The 16760-nt window shown below is 34.6% G+C and overlaps 1 protein-coding gene across 4 annotated transcripts in view; it reads left to right on the top strand.

Moving 5' to 3' along the window:
- Window positions 1-16760, top strand: part of SLIT3 (slit guidance ligand 3) — a 772326-nt gene that overhangs the window by 544453 nt on the left and 211113 nt on the right. The window lies entirely within an intron of this gene.

Here is a 16760-nt window from a genome sequence, read left to right as displayed (position 1 = left end):
AATTTAACATCTCCACTAATCAACTAACTTAACAAATGAGTATCCATTTCTTCATCTGCAAAATGATCAACTTTATACTATTTACCTTATAAGGTAATTATGAGAAAAGTACTTTGCAAACCTTAATATTCAGTAGAGTGATTTTTCTTTTATTCTAAACTCATGATTTCACTATAAGTGAAGAATTTGTGTTTAAGGGAATTCCACATACCAATTCAGATTCTATAACTGACAGATAGCCTTAGAGAATGATCTGGGGACATTGTGAGGTCAAGAGACTTATTTAAGGTAACACAGTCAATCAATGTCAAAAGTCAGACTTGAAATCATGTTTTTCTAACACAAAGGCCAACTCTCTAGACCATAGTGAGTATACAGCAATAAGCAATCAAAAAATATTTGTACAAGCACAAAGAATAGTGTCTACATTCTAATGGGGGAGGCAATAAGCATATATAAATACAAATATATGCAAAGTAGTTCAAAATAAAGTAGTTTGGGAGGAAGGGCATTACCAATTGAGGGACATGGAAAGGCTTCATGTGGAAATTGATCCTTGAGCTGCATGGTAAAGGAAGAGAGGAAATCTGTGAGAGTGCATTCAAAACAGGTAGTACAAAAGCACCAAGATAGGAAATGGAGTATTATGAGTGAGAAACAAAAGCAAAACCAGATGGGATGAACCTCAAATTATGTGAGAGAGATTGACATCCTATGACACCAGAGAGATAAATGGGGGTCAGGTTGTGAAGAGCTTTTAAAACCAAACAGAGGAGTTTACATTTTATCCCAAATACACAAAAAAAAAGCCATTGGAGTAATCATCATCATCATCATCATCATTACCAGCATCAGCAACAGCATCTGATCCCCACGACCATCACCTTTCCAGGATTCTTCACATCTTATAACTCTCTTACTCTCCTATATGACACTAGCCTCTATAAGGAATATCTAACATCATTTCTGTACTCTAGGCATTTACTTTGCCTGTCCCACACTCCTGGAATGCTTTTCCTTCTCTTCTCTGCCTCCTGCCTTCCTTCAAAGTTGCAACTAAAATTCTACTTCCTTTCTCAACTCCACAATTCTAGCACCTTTTATCTGTTGAGGATCTTCAGTTTATCTTGTATCTAACTTGTTTCCTATATTAGTTTTCATCAAATCCCCCATTAGAATGAACTCCTGGAGTGCAAGGATTATTTTTTGCCTTTCTTTGCATCTCCATTGCTTTGCATTATGCCTGACATATAATAAAGGCATAACAAATGTTTACTGACTGTCTATTTAACTGGTTTATTTCTGCTCAAATAATCTTCTTCAAGACCCTCACTAGAAGTCTTTAGGCAAAAACTGGACAACTAGCTGTTGTAGAAGGAATTTTTGGCCAAGTATGGGTTTTACTAAATGATGGTTTCTGGAGTCCTTTGCAGCTCAGAGGCTCTGTGATTCTGTGTAATGAGCAAAAAGATGACCTGGAGAAGGCATTTCTTGTTGGGGCATTCCTGCCTCACTGCCCCTAAAAGATGAAGAGGAACTCTACTCCCCATGAGGGAAGGTGGACTGAGGGTCACATATGTTTATAGAAAATGAAGGGCCAAAATGGATATGAGCTCACAGTGCTGTTGCTCTCATTCTTTCTCACTCACTCTCTTGCTTGCTCTCTTGCTCCTTCTCTCACTCTCCCTTGTGCTCCCTCACACTCGCTCTCAAGCTTGCTCTCTCTTTTTCTGTGAGTGTCTCTATCTGCCTCTGTCTCCTCTCTTTTCCTCTCCATCTCTCTCTGTCTCTTTTCTCCTCTGAAAAAAAAGGTTAAAAAAAACCTCATATAAGACAAAGGAAATAATCTGAGCAAGAGTGTCATATTCCTTCTTTGAAATGCAAATATTACTTAACTCTCTATTCTGTGATCTCAGTTAATGCTATAGAAAAACTAAAATAGTCAATGATCTAAAAGTATTTTATAACTGGCTTTAGGATATGTTATATAACTCCCCCTCACCAAGCAGTTTTACCTTCTCAGTTCTATTATAATTAGATTGATATTAGTTTGCAGTCCCTAAGAACATCCTGATGATAGCCCCAAAACATTCTAGGAGAAAGAAACTAGTCTTAGATAGGAGAAGAAACGGTATAGAAGTGGACAAACCAAAAGTTACCTTTATCCCTATCTCTCATCATGTGGCTAATTATTTCTTTTCACATCTAAATATATCTGGCATTTCATCACCTATTCAGAAGTTTAGTTCCTTTCTGACTTATCTTTTTCAACTAGCTTTTCATGAGTATATGCCATTAAAAAAATAGAATGAAGTCTCTATAAAGTCCTTCAATGTCCCCAGAAATGTATGGTGGATAAGAGGTATGGGTGTGTATGTGTGTGTGTGTGTGTGTGTGTGTGTGTTACAATAGTGATAATTGTATCTATAATCTGAGGGTGTCAGATATTCATTGAAGTAATGGCAAACAAAAAATAGAAGTCTAGACTTTTTTGAGCACCTTCAGTGCCCAGTAAGATAACACAGCAATCAATGCAGATACTGTCTCTTTTCAGCAATTAACTGTAGACTCATTGATGCCCCACTAACATGAGGTTAATAAGATTTTTTTTTAATTGACTTGCTCTGAATGATGCTTAACTAAAGATCACCAATTCTTAAATTTTTTGTATGCATGTGTTTCTCTCGCCCATACAGCTCTATTCCTTTTTCAAAGTAAGGCTAGTTATTAGCCAAAGGAGGTGCTTCTGTCGAGCATTTTCAAAAGACAATCTAGAATTATACGTTACATGAATTCTCCATAGACAAGGAGAGTGAGATATAGACATCTGCCATCCCATGGGAATAATTGCTTCCATCTAGAGAACACTAACCAAAATTCATTAGATGCCCTTATACCTAATATCTGTCTGTTTAAAGTGATAGAAAAATCAGTTTTCCTCCAAGGATGGAGCAAAACTTGGTTTGCTTTCAAATTCCCCATCAAGTCAAGTAGATTTGTATCCAGTTACTTTTAGTTCTAATCCAATCTTTTGGCAACAGTCAAATTTACCCTTGGGTTTGCAGCTCACCCTGTCCCCTTGTCTTAAGCCAAAGTTTTTGCAGGAGAGTCACACATACCTTACCTATCTCAACCCCACCGAAATCCCAAGTAATGATGTTGGGGCAAGAGAAACACATATTTTTCCGCTGGCCTCTTACCCCAACTCTCAGCTTATAACTAGATTCAAACCTGCCAAGATAAGCATATCCTTGGATTTCCTATGCTTTATTAAGCCCATATTCAAAACCTCAGGGGCAACTAGGTGGCACAATAGATAAGAAAGCTGGGCTTGGAATCAGGAAAATTCATCTGTGTGGCTGTGTGACCCTGAGCAAGTCACTTAACTTCCTCAGCTTCCTCATTTATAAAATGGAGTGTGAATGGCTTTGCTATTCTCAGCAATACAATCATTCAAGACTACTCTGAAAGATAGTGAAAAATGTTATCCATACCCAGAGAGAGAAATGATTATTCTGAATACAGATTGAAGTATACTTTTAAAAAAATTTTTTTCTTGATGTTTTTTTTGGGGGTTTTTTGGTTTGATTTGGGGGGAGGGGAATCTATGTGTTCTTTTTACAACACGACTTTTATAGAAATGTTCTGTGTAACCTCACATGTGCCACCTCAATGTGGGGAAGAAGAGAGAGAGGGAGAATTTGGAACTCAAAGTTTTAAAAACAATTGTAAAAAAAAAATTGTTTTACATGTAGCTGGGAAATAAAATATTTATTTAAAAAATAAAAAGATGGAAATGGTAAACCACTCTAGAAACCTTGTTAAGAAAACTCCACTTGGAGTCATGAAGAATTGAACATAACTGAAATGACTGGACAACTTAGAACCTCAAATGAATTTGTGATAAACTCAATGTGGATGACCCATGCAGCTTACTCCAACTCCACCCTCCCGCCCCACACCTCTGCCAACAATGTAGATCAGATTCATCCATGTCTGCCCATTTTTTGTGCCTCTTGTTCATGTCCTTCCCAAAAATTCACAAAGGGGATCTAGCCAATCTGTTAAATGCCTTTCTTTCTGCTCTCATCCCAAAGTTATCAATGAGTCAGGCAGATAGTCACTTTTGCTCTCTCCATATGACCAGCTGATCTTTTCTATTTGTACATTTTCATGGGAACATTGTTAACTCTGCTTTTTCTTTGAACATCCTTAGTATTATATGTTGTAGCCTGCTTACATCTGCCATGTATCTCTCCAGTATCCTCTATATGTTACTAATTTTTAGTTTTTCAGAGGTTATCATCTTCCTAAATTCAAATGACAAAACTAGTAGTTCATATTTAACACACACCAAAAAAAAAAAAAAAAAAAAGCAGGCTTTTGTTTCTGAGAGAAATTCTAGGTCATTAAAGGAGCTCTATGATTTATCAAAGGCAATCCAGGCTTGAAAAGACATATTAATAGGAAAAACATTCTTTTCTCTCTACTCCTACCTCAGGCATGTATAACTACAAAAACATCACTAAGTGACTTATGTGGCTCTAATATTTCTTTACCTCAATCTGTCCTATATACTAATGCCTGACTTCTTTATTTATCAACTTTATCATATATTTTCCCTACTTAAAAACATCTGGAGACTTCTTTTTACCTATAATATCAAATCTTGATGCCTTTAATTGATTTCTACACTTTGGTCCCATTTTACCTATCCAATATCATTTCCTTTGATTCTCCTATATATCACCTCTGTTCTAACTGAGCCAGGCTCCTCACTGTCACTAGCATGATAGGCTCATTCCCTACCTCTAAACCATTGATTATACTATTAGCCTACCAAGAAAATGCACTTCTTTCTAAGGAATTCCATCTGTACCATAGAGTACAGTTTAAAATGCATATCTTCCATGAAAAGAGAATATTGTAGGCAGAGGAAATGGCATGAACAAAGGCAAGAAAACAAAGGCCATGTACAGTGCATGGAGTGTAAAGTATGTAGAGAGAAGTAGTCTGAAATAATGAAAAAAGGATAGGGTGGCTTTTATTTTTCCAAATGAATTTTGTTATTACTTTTTCCATTCAATAAAAACAGGATTTTTTTGATAATCTAACACTAGGATGGCTGAATCTATAAATAATTAGGATAAAATTGTCATTTTTATCATATTGACCCTGCTTATCCATGAGCAATTGATATGTCTCCATTTATTTAAATCTGATTTTATTTGTATAAAAAGGTGGGGTTTTTTAATTCTGTTTATAAAATTCTGGAGTTTGTTTTGGCAGGTATACTCTCAGGTATTTTATGTTGTCTAGAGTTATTTTAAATAGGCAAATTTTAAAATTATCTCTTCTTACAGAGTTTTGTTTGTGGCATATATAAATGCTGATAATTTTGTGGATTTATTTTATATCCTACTATTTTGCTAAAATTATTAAATGTTTCAACCAACTTTTTAGTTGAGTTTTGGGGAAAGGTAGAATGCAAACAGATTATGGATAGCCTTGAATGGCAGGTAAAAGAGTCTGAACTTTATTTATTAGAAAATAGAGAACTGTTAGGGGATTTTGAGCAAAGAAGTAGACTACCAGATCTCTATATGAGAAAAACAAGTATGGTCAGGGTGTGAAATGTGATGTAGACTGAGGGGAAAGGTACAGACAGCAGAGAGGCGAGTTAGTAGAAGAATAGTGGCAGAAAGGCTTTTTTAGGGATGAATGCTGCAACAATCTAGGCAAGTGAGAATAGGCTCCTGAACTGGGACAGTGGCTAACACAGGAAGGAGGGGGATATAAAATGCCCCATGGAGGCAAATGAAACCTAATGTGTGAGATATGACAAAAGAAAGGTCATTCTTTGTTGAATAGAGTATCATTTAAAACATTTTATGTGGGGCAGCTAGATGGTGCAGTGGATAGTGTACCAGCCCTAAAATCAGGAGAACCTGAGTTCAAATCTGGTCTCAGACACTTAACACGTCCTAGCTGTGTGACCCTAGGAAAGTCACTTAACCCTGATTGCCTCAGCAAAAACAAAACAAAACAAAACAAAACAAAAATTCATGTATTATGTTGCAAATAATAGGTAAAAGTTTTAACTTGATTTCCATGTCACTTGGGGAGATTTATTTGGCCTTCACCTGTGACAGGTATATGAGTCTGATTTATATACTATTAGACCAATGAGAACAGATTACAATTCATAGACTTCTCATTTTGGGAAGAAGTACTTTTTTAACTGGGGCTCTGACACTTAAAACTTTGCACTGATATTGATGTTAATGATAATGACAGCATTTACATAGTGCTTTAAGGTTTACAAAATACTTTAAATGTCTTTTGATCCTTGTAGCTCTGAAGTTGGTGCTTATCACTCTTATATGAAGCAGAAAATTAAGCACAATTAATAAATGTTTGAGGCAAGATCTGAACAACTATCTTATGGACTCTAAATCTAGTACTCTATTTTTCTTGGATATCTTGCTATCTATACTAAAGGATCTATGTTTTCATTGATGTGAATGTTCACACCTTATCATTCTGTGAATTTCTTTATCTTTATTTATTTCTTTATTGGTATTCTATAGAGTACCAATTCAGTTTATTGAGTACTCTGGATGGTTTAGTGTTCTACTGGTGTGTCATTTAATGTTAATAACCAATACTGAACAAGCAGATATGTATTAAGCATTTATTGTTTGTGCTATGCTGGTTGCTGGAAATACAAGGTCAAAAATGAAAGCTAATCCTGCCCTGGAAGCGGTTCACATTCTTCTGTGGAAGGAATTTTGTTTACTTATTTTTTGCTGGGCATAGGCAAGTGGTACTGAATACTTGGAGAGGTAGAAGTAAGGAGAAGAAACTTTATGCATTTTGGAGATACAGTCTGTGCAAAGATATAGGAAAGGGATTATCTCAAACAGAGAAAATAGCTAGTAAGTGAATTCGGCTAGAATATAGAGTACATGAGAAGTAATTTAAAATAGGTGTTTCAGGACAAATACAAAAATATTACTTTACTCATATTGTGAAATGAATATTATTAGGCAAATAATCTGTATCAGATAGTTTAAGTAAGTGCAGATATTAGCTCATTTGAGCCTCATAACCACCCTGGGAGGTAGACACTATAATTATCTCCGTTTTATAGTGCTGAGTCAGATAGCGATTAAGTAACTTGTCTAGCATAGTTTATAAGTGAGGCTGGATTTGAACTCAGGACTTTCTGTCTCCAGCACTATCTACCGTACCACCTAACAGGCAGATTAGATTAGACAAAACTTGTGCTTAATTGCTCCAGGCACTGTGCTTGTTTAACATTTTCTCTACTCTCAGTACATGACTGTACCATCTCTTCTATGCTTCAATACCCCTGAGGATGCCATTTTAAATACTTATATTTCATTGGTGATGTGTTGTTCATTTACTCCTTAAATATGTCTTCTCATTTCCCTTTGGATCATGAATTATTTTGACTTGATCTGAGATCTCTAAGGCCTTTTCTAGCTTTAGTATTCTGTGATTCTATGAAAGGTAGGATCCATTAAATTCCCCTATGTGATTGGCCTTTCTCTACATATTTCACAGGAAGATTATGTTTTCTTGGCAAGGCATTTTCTAGATTCTTTTATTTTTTTGTTATGATCATTGTTTACTAGTCAAACTTCTTTTTTAAAATGCTGTTCATCAAAGTTCACAACTTTACTTTGAGCCAATTCCTTTTTTCAGAATCAACAGTTTAGTGAAACTATTGGTTAGGGTTAAAACCATGTCATTATATAAAGTGATTTCACCGTTGTTCTTTCTTCTAATTTGGTGTTAATTTTTTTACCTTTGCTCTAACTTATTGATGATCTGACATCTCAGGCAATCAATTCTGAAATGACATCCTAATTACTAAACAAATGCTTCTCTTAAGTTAATATAGTCAATTTTATCATGTATGTTAGAGTTTGTGATTTTGTTAGATGTCCATCATGAATAGAACATTCCAAATCCCTTTTTGGATGATCTATATTAGTGAAGCTTGTGAGTAATATATAATACTTTCATCTCTTTGATTTATCTCCAACCATATTTTCCAAGATTTCCCACAATTTCTACTCATAATACCCATCTTTTAATTGATATCCTTCAGTATCCAAAGTTAATGTTCATTTTTGGAGATGTGGTTAAAGGGAAAAAAACTTTTGAGCTTATAGTCACAAAATTTGAGTTTGAATCCTAATTGTGTGACATTGGATAAGTCATTTGACTTCCATGAGCCTCATATTTGTAATAATGAGGGTTTGGAATAGATAATCTCTAAAGTATCTTCTTCTAACTCTAATTTTATGAACCTTTAGTTTGGAAGATGTTTGTCAGGTTTTTAATTAAATTTCTCTGCTTCATTCTTGGAAGATTGCATAGATTTAAACCAAAGGAGAGACAGCTTCAAGAGATATTTTGGTGCAATGAAAAGTTCACTGGGTTTGAGTAAAGAGATCCATTTTCTACTCCCAGCTCTGTTACTGATTTACTGTATGATCTCTAGACTTTTTCTGTCTCATCCATAAAATGAGAGGATTGAACTAGTTGCTTTCAGAGTCTCTTCCAGTTCTAATATTATATAATTCTGTAATTTCTTAGTTGAGAAATCCATATGGAGTCTTAAGGGAAACTCAAAAATTATAGCATCTTGGGATCATAATAGATATAAGTGCTGAACCAGCCAGGAAAACTTGACTTTAAATATTGCTTCTCACTAAGTATGCCACCCTAGGCAAGACACTCCATCTCTGTTAATCTCAATTTCCTCATTATACAATGGAGATAATTATATTATATATCTCACAGTGTTATTGTGAGGATCAATGAGATAACATATGTAAGGTATTTTGTAAATTTTAAAATGCTAAATAAATTTTAGTTATAATAATTATTATAATTGTCTTCATCATTATTATTATTTTATTCTCCAAGGTCCTCTTAAAGTCTGAATTCTTTGATTTGCCATCTTTAACCTTTTGCAATTTAAATTCCACTCCATGTTTGCTATATAAACTTGACCAACTAACTATAGGATAATAAGAATTGTATTTCCTACCTCACAGGCTTCATAGGATCATTTACTACGATGATTATTTGGGTTAGCAATGGACCTTAGAGATTTTTTAGATGAGACCTAAAACCTAGATAAATAAAAGGGCTCATTTAAGGTCACATTGTTTAATAAATAGCAAAGTCAGTATTGGAAACCAGGATTTTTTTTTTCTCCAATTTTGTAGTAGAAATGTTAATGATATTTTTTAAAATCATTAACCTTCTGTAATACATGTACTGGTACCACTTGTCAAAAAGAATATGAGGCTACATATACTTAGGGTGACAATTCTTATATAACCCACAAATTGGTGCTTACAATTCTTTCTGTCTTGCCTTGCTGAGAGGAAATGTGTCTTGTTCTAGATTGTAATTGTCAAGCTTATTAACACAGACTGGGCTGGTTTATCTTTATAAAGCTTAAAGGAGAGGAAATTCCAAAGATCCTGGAAAAAAATGTAACATGCTGTTGTTTGTGCTACTGGGTTTTTAAAAAAGTGATGCAAGTGATACCCACTAACAAAAGCACATTTCATCTTCCCGGTTTTTTACTCCCTCTACCCTTATGTGACGATGTCATTGAGGAACAACCGATGGTTATCACTCAAGTGTGTAACTAGGGAAACCACAAAACCTGCCTCAATTGCTATGGAGACAGCCATTTATTTGTTCGGTCTCTGACTATTCATTACATCAGCAGAGTAGAAGACTCAAATACGGACACTTTCCAAAAAAAATTTTTTTCTTTAATCCCCAAAATAAGAATAAAAACACACACTGTGCTTCAGTCAGATTTGTGTTAGCCTGCCTTAACACATTCCAAAATGCAACTGTATAAGAAGATTCCTCTCTATCTTAAAAAAAAATAGATACTATGGTAGATTTTCATTTAAAGATGCCTAGTTTTAATGCCTGGAATCCTGGTTCATGAATAAGCAGTTTTACCAGGATGCACTCTACTAGGAGAAGTGGACTAAAAATGAGTTCTTCATCATCAGCTCGGACAATTTTGCTTTGGTGTTGCAGGTTCATCCTGAGGAGTCAATTCCTAAGAGCCAGGTCACCACAAGAAATTCAAACACTGAGCCCAGCCCTTATTTTTATGGTTTGGTCTACAACATATTAAGATTTTAAAAAATCAGATAGATAAGGACTTCTCTTTTGATTTGAACATAGTTAAGATTTGTTTTGTTTTGTTTTCATTTGTAGGAGCTAGAAAAGATGGATCCCCAAGTTAGACTCAGTCTCACTGCACACCTACCTGAATTCATGTTGTTTTATTCCTTTTTGTTTTCTTTTAAAGATCTCAGGTGGTAACTGCTCCATTGGTCTGCAATTTCTTCTTTTTTTCCAGTTGCAAAATTCATTCTAAAAATTCCTAACAGAGTAAACATGCAAGTGGAGTTATTGATATTTCTCACTGATGTGTAAAATGTTCCTTTATTCTCTGAGCCTTGATGCCCTTCTTGTTAATAATCTATCATCTGTGTTTGTACTATGGTAGCGCTTTCCTGCCTGACTATTTATTAGAGGAAATATAGCTATTCTTCTGCTGAGAGGTTGCATATGTTGAACAGCAATATGAAATATATTAAATAAAAGGTATTAAACCCGTCTAATGGCAAAGCATGCATAATGATGCTTGTTAAATAGATTCATGTTTAAATTTTTAACTAGGCTCCAGACGGGGCATACAGATCATAGACCTTAATTAACCTAGGACTTTCTTCTTTATAATGTTGATTCAGTTAGTTGAATTATAAAAGCCACAATTATTCAAGTATCTTTGTATATGTATGTGTTTGTATTATAAATATAAATATACAAAAGTGCAGAGATCTAAAAAGAAAGATTACTCCAATTTTTAAAGATGTCAATGCAGAAATTTAAAAAACCCAAATATAAATAATTATATCTATATCACTAAAATACAGATATATACAGTTATTGGCATTGTGTAGACATGGGTCTGTAGCTACAGATACCCATTTTTATGTATCTATAAATATTTATATATGGATTTGCCTAAATGAAGTTTAGGCAAATTTTGAAAATGCATCTGTTTTATCTTTTGAGATTATTTTATTCTTTCAGTAGATGGTTATAGTAGCTATTATAGATGTGAAATTAGTGACATTTCATTAGCAGCTTGTAGGAAAGATTTTTGCATAGAAAGTATAACTAATAGTCATACAAACTGTATACATTCCCTTTGAACATTTATATTGTCTCATTTTGCTATCTAAAATAATTTTATTTGGATTTTTACTCCAAATTGAAGATTCTTGTCTTCTCTAGACAAATGTCTTTTATAATTCCATTCTTTCTCTTAAAAGTCTTGAGTATCATAAGAAGTAACATTCAAAAAATGTATCAGTTTCCTTGCTTTTTATTTAAAAAACAGTTGAAACAATACAAAAGAAAAGAAAACCAAAAAGGATGTGATGAACTCTTATGTTTTTGCTGCTTTATAAAATTTTATTTACCAAACTTGTTTTTAAATCTTTTTGGAATCACAATTCTATAATATTCTTTTTATGGTTTGAGACATTGAGATTTAAAAAAAAATTATGATGCTTCCAACACAGAACCCAGAAAATAAGATCTGTATATATGATAAATGTATTTATGGGTACATATTAATTAAAGTGAATTAAAATCTTAATTTTTTTTTACTTGAGCCATTCTCCTCTGGATATTACATGATCAGAATTTGAAAACTCTGCTTTAAAATGATTATTTCCTTGAAAACAAAGACTTTGTCTTCATCAATGTATATATGCCTAGTACAGTATTGGGTGCATAGGAGGACTATAAGAAATCTTTACGATTTCACTTCTTTGTTTTATTTATTCAAAAACATGTTTTGACTTGGGAATTAATTTCCTTAATACTTTAATACAGAACATTTCTGTCAAATTTCTAAGTACAGGTTAACTTAGAGAAATTGGTCGCCCACTCCAAAGAATTTGGAAAATAATCTATTTGGTGGCTTAGGAAACATTTTAATAATGCTGTCTTAGCCGCCCCGCAGTCCTTAAGCAGAGCATCTTGCTAATTTGGTCCAAAACACTCTAATAATATACAAAAAGGATAGCTCTTAAGGAGGGAATGTATTCTAAAACAATAGCCATATAGGCTTTTATTTTGAAAGGCAAACAATTTAATCATTTATTCCCTATAGTAAACAGACTTGATTTTTCATTTCTTATTCAGATTTGTTAGGTTTTGCATGTTTCATTTTCAAAAATAAATTTCTAATGACTTAATGGAGAAAAGAGGAAGAAAAGGATAGATATGATATTTCTTATAATGAAGAGGAATAAAAATACATTTTCTTCTTGAGGCTAAATCTATCATCTCCTGGATTTTTAATCTTGCTAACTACTGTTGTTCTCGGCTCCTAAAAGATTTTTTATCTCAAGTTTTGAAATATTTACCCAAACTTTAAACCACTAAAAAATTTTGTGGGCCATTTTTAGCTTGAAAATGGAAATTTAGATCAAATGTCCAAAGTAGTAATAGGCATATTGCACCTATAAATGAGAATTCTTACAAAAATTCCATCTGTTGTTGTTTTGAGAAAGTAATTTTACATTCTTACATCAGCTTTCGGACATTTGCCTGATCGACTTTGGTGCTTTCCCAGAGCATCATAGCAGCTAGAAAGCCATTCTTGTCTCAGAGTTCGTCTGATGCCTTTTTCACTTCTTACTAGTAAATTCCAACTGCAGAATCTGTTATCCCAGGAGTTCCCAAGGAAATCAAAGCAGGTAATTTAATCAGACAAATTCCAGGACTGCCCCACTCACCTTGGAAGAAGAGTTCTGAGCAAACGAGTGAAGTTGAAATCCAGTGCTCTTTAGCATGCTGAAGAAAAACATAAGCAGTGTGTGGTTTTTTTTTTTTTTAGCCTCAACTAAGGATGCTTCATGTTTAACCTCTAACATTCCTGTTCCTCAGTCTATAAACAATCAGATTTCCCCTTCCAAACCTTCTTCTCAAAGCCCATGAGGCTTTCTCTCCAGGACTAAAGAGGATACGCTTTGGATCTGTCCCTTGACAAGGGGACAGATTGTCAGATCTGAATCTAGGTCTGACATTTTCTATGTTTGAGCTTTGCTATGTCCAGAGGTCTTCATTTCATATAGGTATTTGGGAGTATATTTCATTAGCATTGGAAAACTGACTTCTTGTGGCTGGGAAAATAGAAATAGTTAAGCATCCCAAGAATGGGAGGCAGAGTCTTTGGAATGAAGTCTGTCTGTAACTAAGAGGTATGGGTCTTTTTGTTTACTTTAAAAGGGTTTCTTAGAACAAGTTCTTTCAAAGGCATGAAATGAATCTTTGACATGGGAACTTGAAAACATGTATCAGCAGACTCAAGTTAAGTCATCCCATAGAAGTAGATGTCCAAGGACAGATGCCATCATACTGGCTCCCAAAGTTTCATATGTTTGTATATCTTAATGACAAGACTATAGGAGTTTTATTTCCAGGTAACCTGTTCCTTCATAATCAGAGAAGTGTCAGTTTTGTGTTTATTTTGCTGTCTGTGGCCCATAATAATGTGAAACAATTTTTATGCCTCTAATTTCTATAAATTTAAAAAAGTTATTCTGGTGACATTTTTGAATCAAATATTTATTTACTTTTTTTTTCTGTTGAAACCATCTCGTCTACTAAACTAATTACTGGAGATGTTTTTTGATTCTGAAATATTGCGGAAAATAGAAACATCTGGCTTTATATTTGGTACTATGCATACAATTTGGTCTCAATGATTGGCTGAAATTTTCCATTTTCATTTGGGTTTGTGGCTTCTCATAGATCTAACTAGAGAATGGCATAATAAATAGTGTGATTTGAATGTGGCTTTTTGACTAGCACATACACCAGTGACTGTAAAACTCTGCTGCTTGGGCTTAGCATAGCAAGTATTGTTACAGTGAACATATGACCATGTTAGTTAAAATAAACAGGACTACATCCTCATAAGTGAAGAACAAAAATGAAACCCATTCAAATATCCATATTTCAAATTCTGATGGTTTTTATATATGTTTTAAATAGCTACTACATAAAGCAGACCTAGACAATTATATTTATATGTCAAACCTAGTTCCCTTTACTTATGGTTAAACAACTACCTGTCAACTGGGACTGTCAAGTGAAATTTTTAAAACATCACATAATTGACATGATATATTAAACATTCCGATTTGCCTTAAAGTGGCCAGACTCTATTTCTAAAATATGTTGTTTCGGGGTGGGGGGGGTTGTCACCCTATAAAGGATGTCAAATATCATGGGAGGTTAAATATGAGAATATAGTAGGAATCAGGTAGGCTGGAATTCTCTTTTTTCCTCTAGAAATATTTTTCTCCTTTTACACCCACTTCTCTATTTCTGTTTTTCTTTTGTTCTATCTCTTCCCCTCTGAGGTCTGGCTTTATAATGTTAAACACCTACCATTTAAAATTCCCTATGTTTTACCTGACATTCTTGGAAAGTTAACTAAAATGTTCTGGAAATATGACAGATCAATAATACACAACCAACACAGACTTCTTTGATCTTTCGGCAGAAATAGAAAACCAAGAGCTTGCCGATCTCTGGCCACCATCCTAGAATCCAATCTGATTACTTAAATGTCATGCTTCTTAGATAGGACTGTGAGATTTTGTCTAATTCAGCAGTCCCATGAACACTTTCTTGGAGCTGCAAGTCTATTGCATTATATTTCCTAAGATGTGGTAGCCTTGCCCTGGGCTTCTGGGTGCGGTGGTTGGAAAGCGAGGAGATCAGACCGCTGTTGATCAAACTAGCCCTTCAAATGTCGATAAATCTGGAAGATCATACTAAGTTGCTTATATGGGACATTAATGGGGAATAGGGAACCCCAACACTTGCAGAATAGCCGTAGAATGTGTTACATGCTTGTATAAAGAGCTACTTCAAGGAAAATTGGACAGACATGGCCTAGTGTGTGACTCTTGTGGCGATAAAATCCCAGAAGCAGCTTAAAATCATCATTATTCATTGAGCTCACAAACTTAAAGAGTATTTTTAACTACTGAGATGCTAAGTTCCTGTTCTGTTAAAAAAAAAAAAATTAAAATGCTTAAAACTTATTTGTGAACTTTTTTACTAAAATGAAACAATTTCCCACAACAATACAATAGAATCTTTTTATTCCCTATCTCTACTAGGCACATAGTTGGGTGTGTTTTATACATATGTATAGATACACACACGTATACTTTATATATTCAAGAACATTTTCACCATGACAGCATCATTGTTCTAAGAAATTTGGGCAGCTTTCATGAAGATCATCTAATATATCCTTACTCTTTTCTTTAAGGAAGATCAAATTGTCTCTGAAAAATGTCATACATACCATACAAATCATAATTCATATGATAAGGCTTCCCTGAGTGGAGAGACATTTTTCCTGATTTTTTAAAAGTTTGTCTTTAAATTTTCTGGTACTTATGGTCAGTTACTAGGAATATTGTAAAAGGATTCAACAGTCTAGAGCTAAAGAGAAAAATCTGTAAATTGTGAATTTAACAATTTTTTTTCTTCTGAAATTATATGGAGTATATGTATGTACATATATTTTTATTTCCCAGTCATATATACTATAAATGTCTAGATGCATATGCCGATAGACTCAACATGCATTATGTTTTAAAATGTTATTTGCCAAAGGGTCTCCCAAATATCTGAATCCCAGTTAAAATTCTAGTGTTTTCAGTTTGTACTAAAAATGTGAAACTAATAAAAACATCTTTTTCTAAGACATAAGTAAAACACTCACTAGATAGCAGGGATTGGGGAGGGGGGTAAGAGAAAGAAAGGAGGCACTAAATAGGTGCATTTAATCCTTCCCAATTTAAAATGAAGTAGTCCATCTTTCTTTAAGGCAGTAACTATAATGCCTCCTCCCCCCCCCCCCCCCCCCACCCAGTGCTTCTATCAATGGATTTCTTTAATGCTGATGATGGTTGGTGCAGTTTGTGGGAATCTGTATTTAGTCAGAAATGTTTCAATAGAATGACCTACCAGATGGGACCAGTAACAATGCAGAGAGGCATCGAACCACCACAGACATTTGGTGCTTAGAATAATAAAAAGACTATAAAATTAGATTAGTTGAGTCTAATTTGGAATTGGTATATTCCCCATGCACCCTTGCAGCTCTTGGGCAGATAAAGCCCTGAGATTTAGCACTGTGTCAGGACAGAGGACTGCAACTTCCAGTAAAAGGGAAAAGAGAGAGAGGGAGAGAGCGAGAGAAAAGAGGCATTCTGGGAGGTCGCAGAGGGCAGAGCAGTGACCTCCAATGATTTACAGGCCTTTAGCTTAATGAAATTGTTTCAGTGACATGACAGTAAGAGCTCGTAATGGATTGGATGCCCTAATGTAATGAAATTACTCCCTTCTGCCTTAAAAAAAAAAAATGCGCAATTAATATTTACTGAGACCTGACAGCCTTTGGTTTGCTTGTCTGTGCAGTTCTTTCAGACAGTCAGTGTGGAGAGACAGAGCAGCGTGGCAGGCAGTGAGCAAACCTCCTCTCTGGTGCCGAGCACAGACTGCAAAGGGGTAGAGGGACACATCAGTGACCAAGGGACGCCGGGCCCCCTGTGCTTCAAGGCAGCCCCCAG

The sequence above is a fragment of the Sarcophilus harrisii genome, chromosome 2 (genome assembly GCF_902635505.1).
Source record: "Sarcophilus harrisii chromosome 2, mSarHar1.11, whole genome shotgun sequence".
Classification (NCBI taxonomy): domain Eukaryota; kingdom Metazoa; phylum Chordata; class Mammalia; order Dasyuromorphia; family Dasyuridae; genus Sarcophilus; species Sarcophilus harrisii.
The sequence above is the reverse complement of the archived record's forward strand: the minus strand, read 5'-3'. Positions and strand labels throughout refer to the sequence as shown.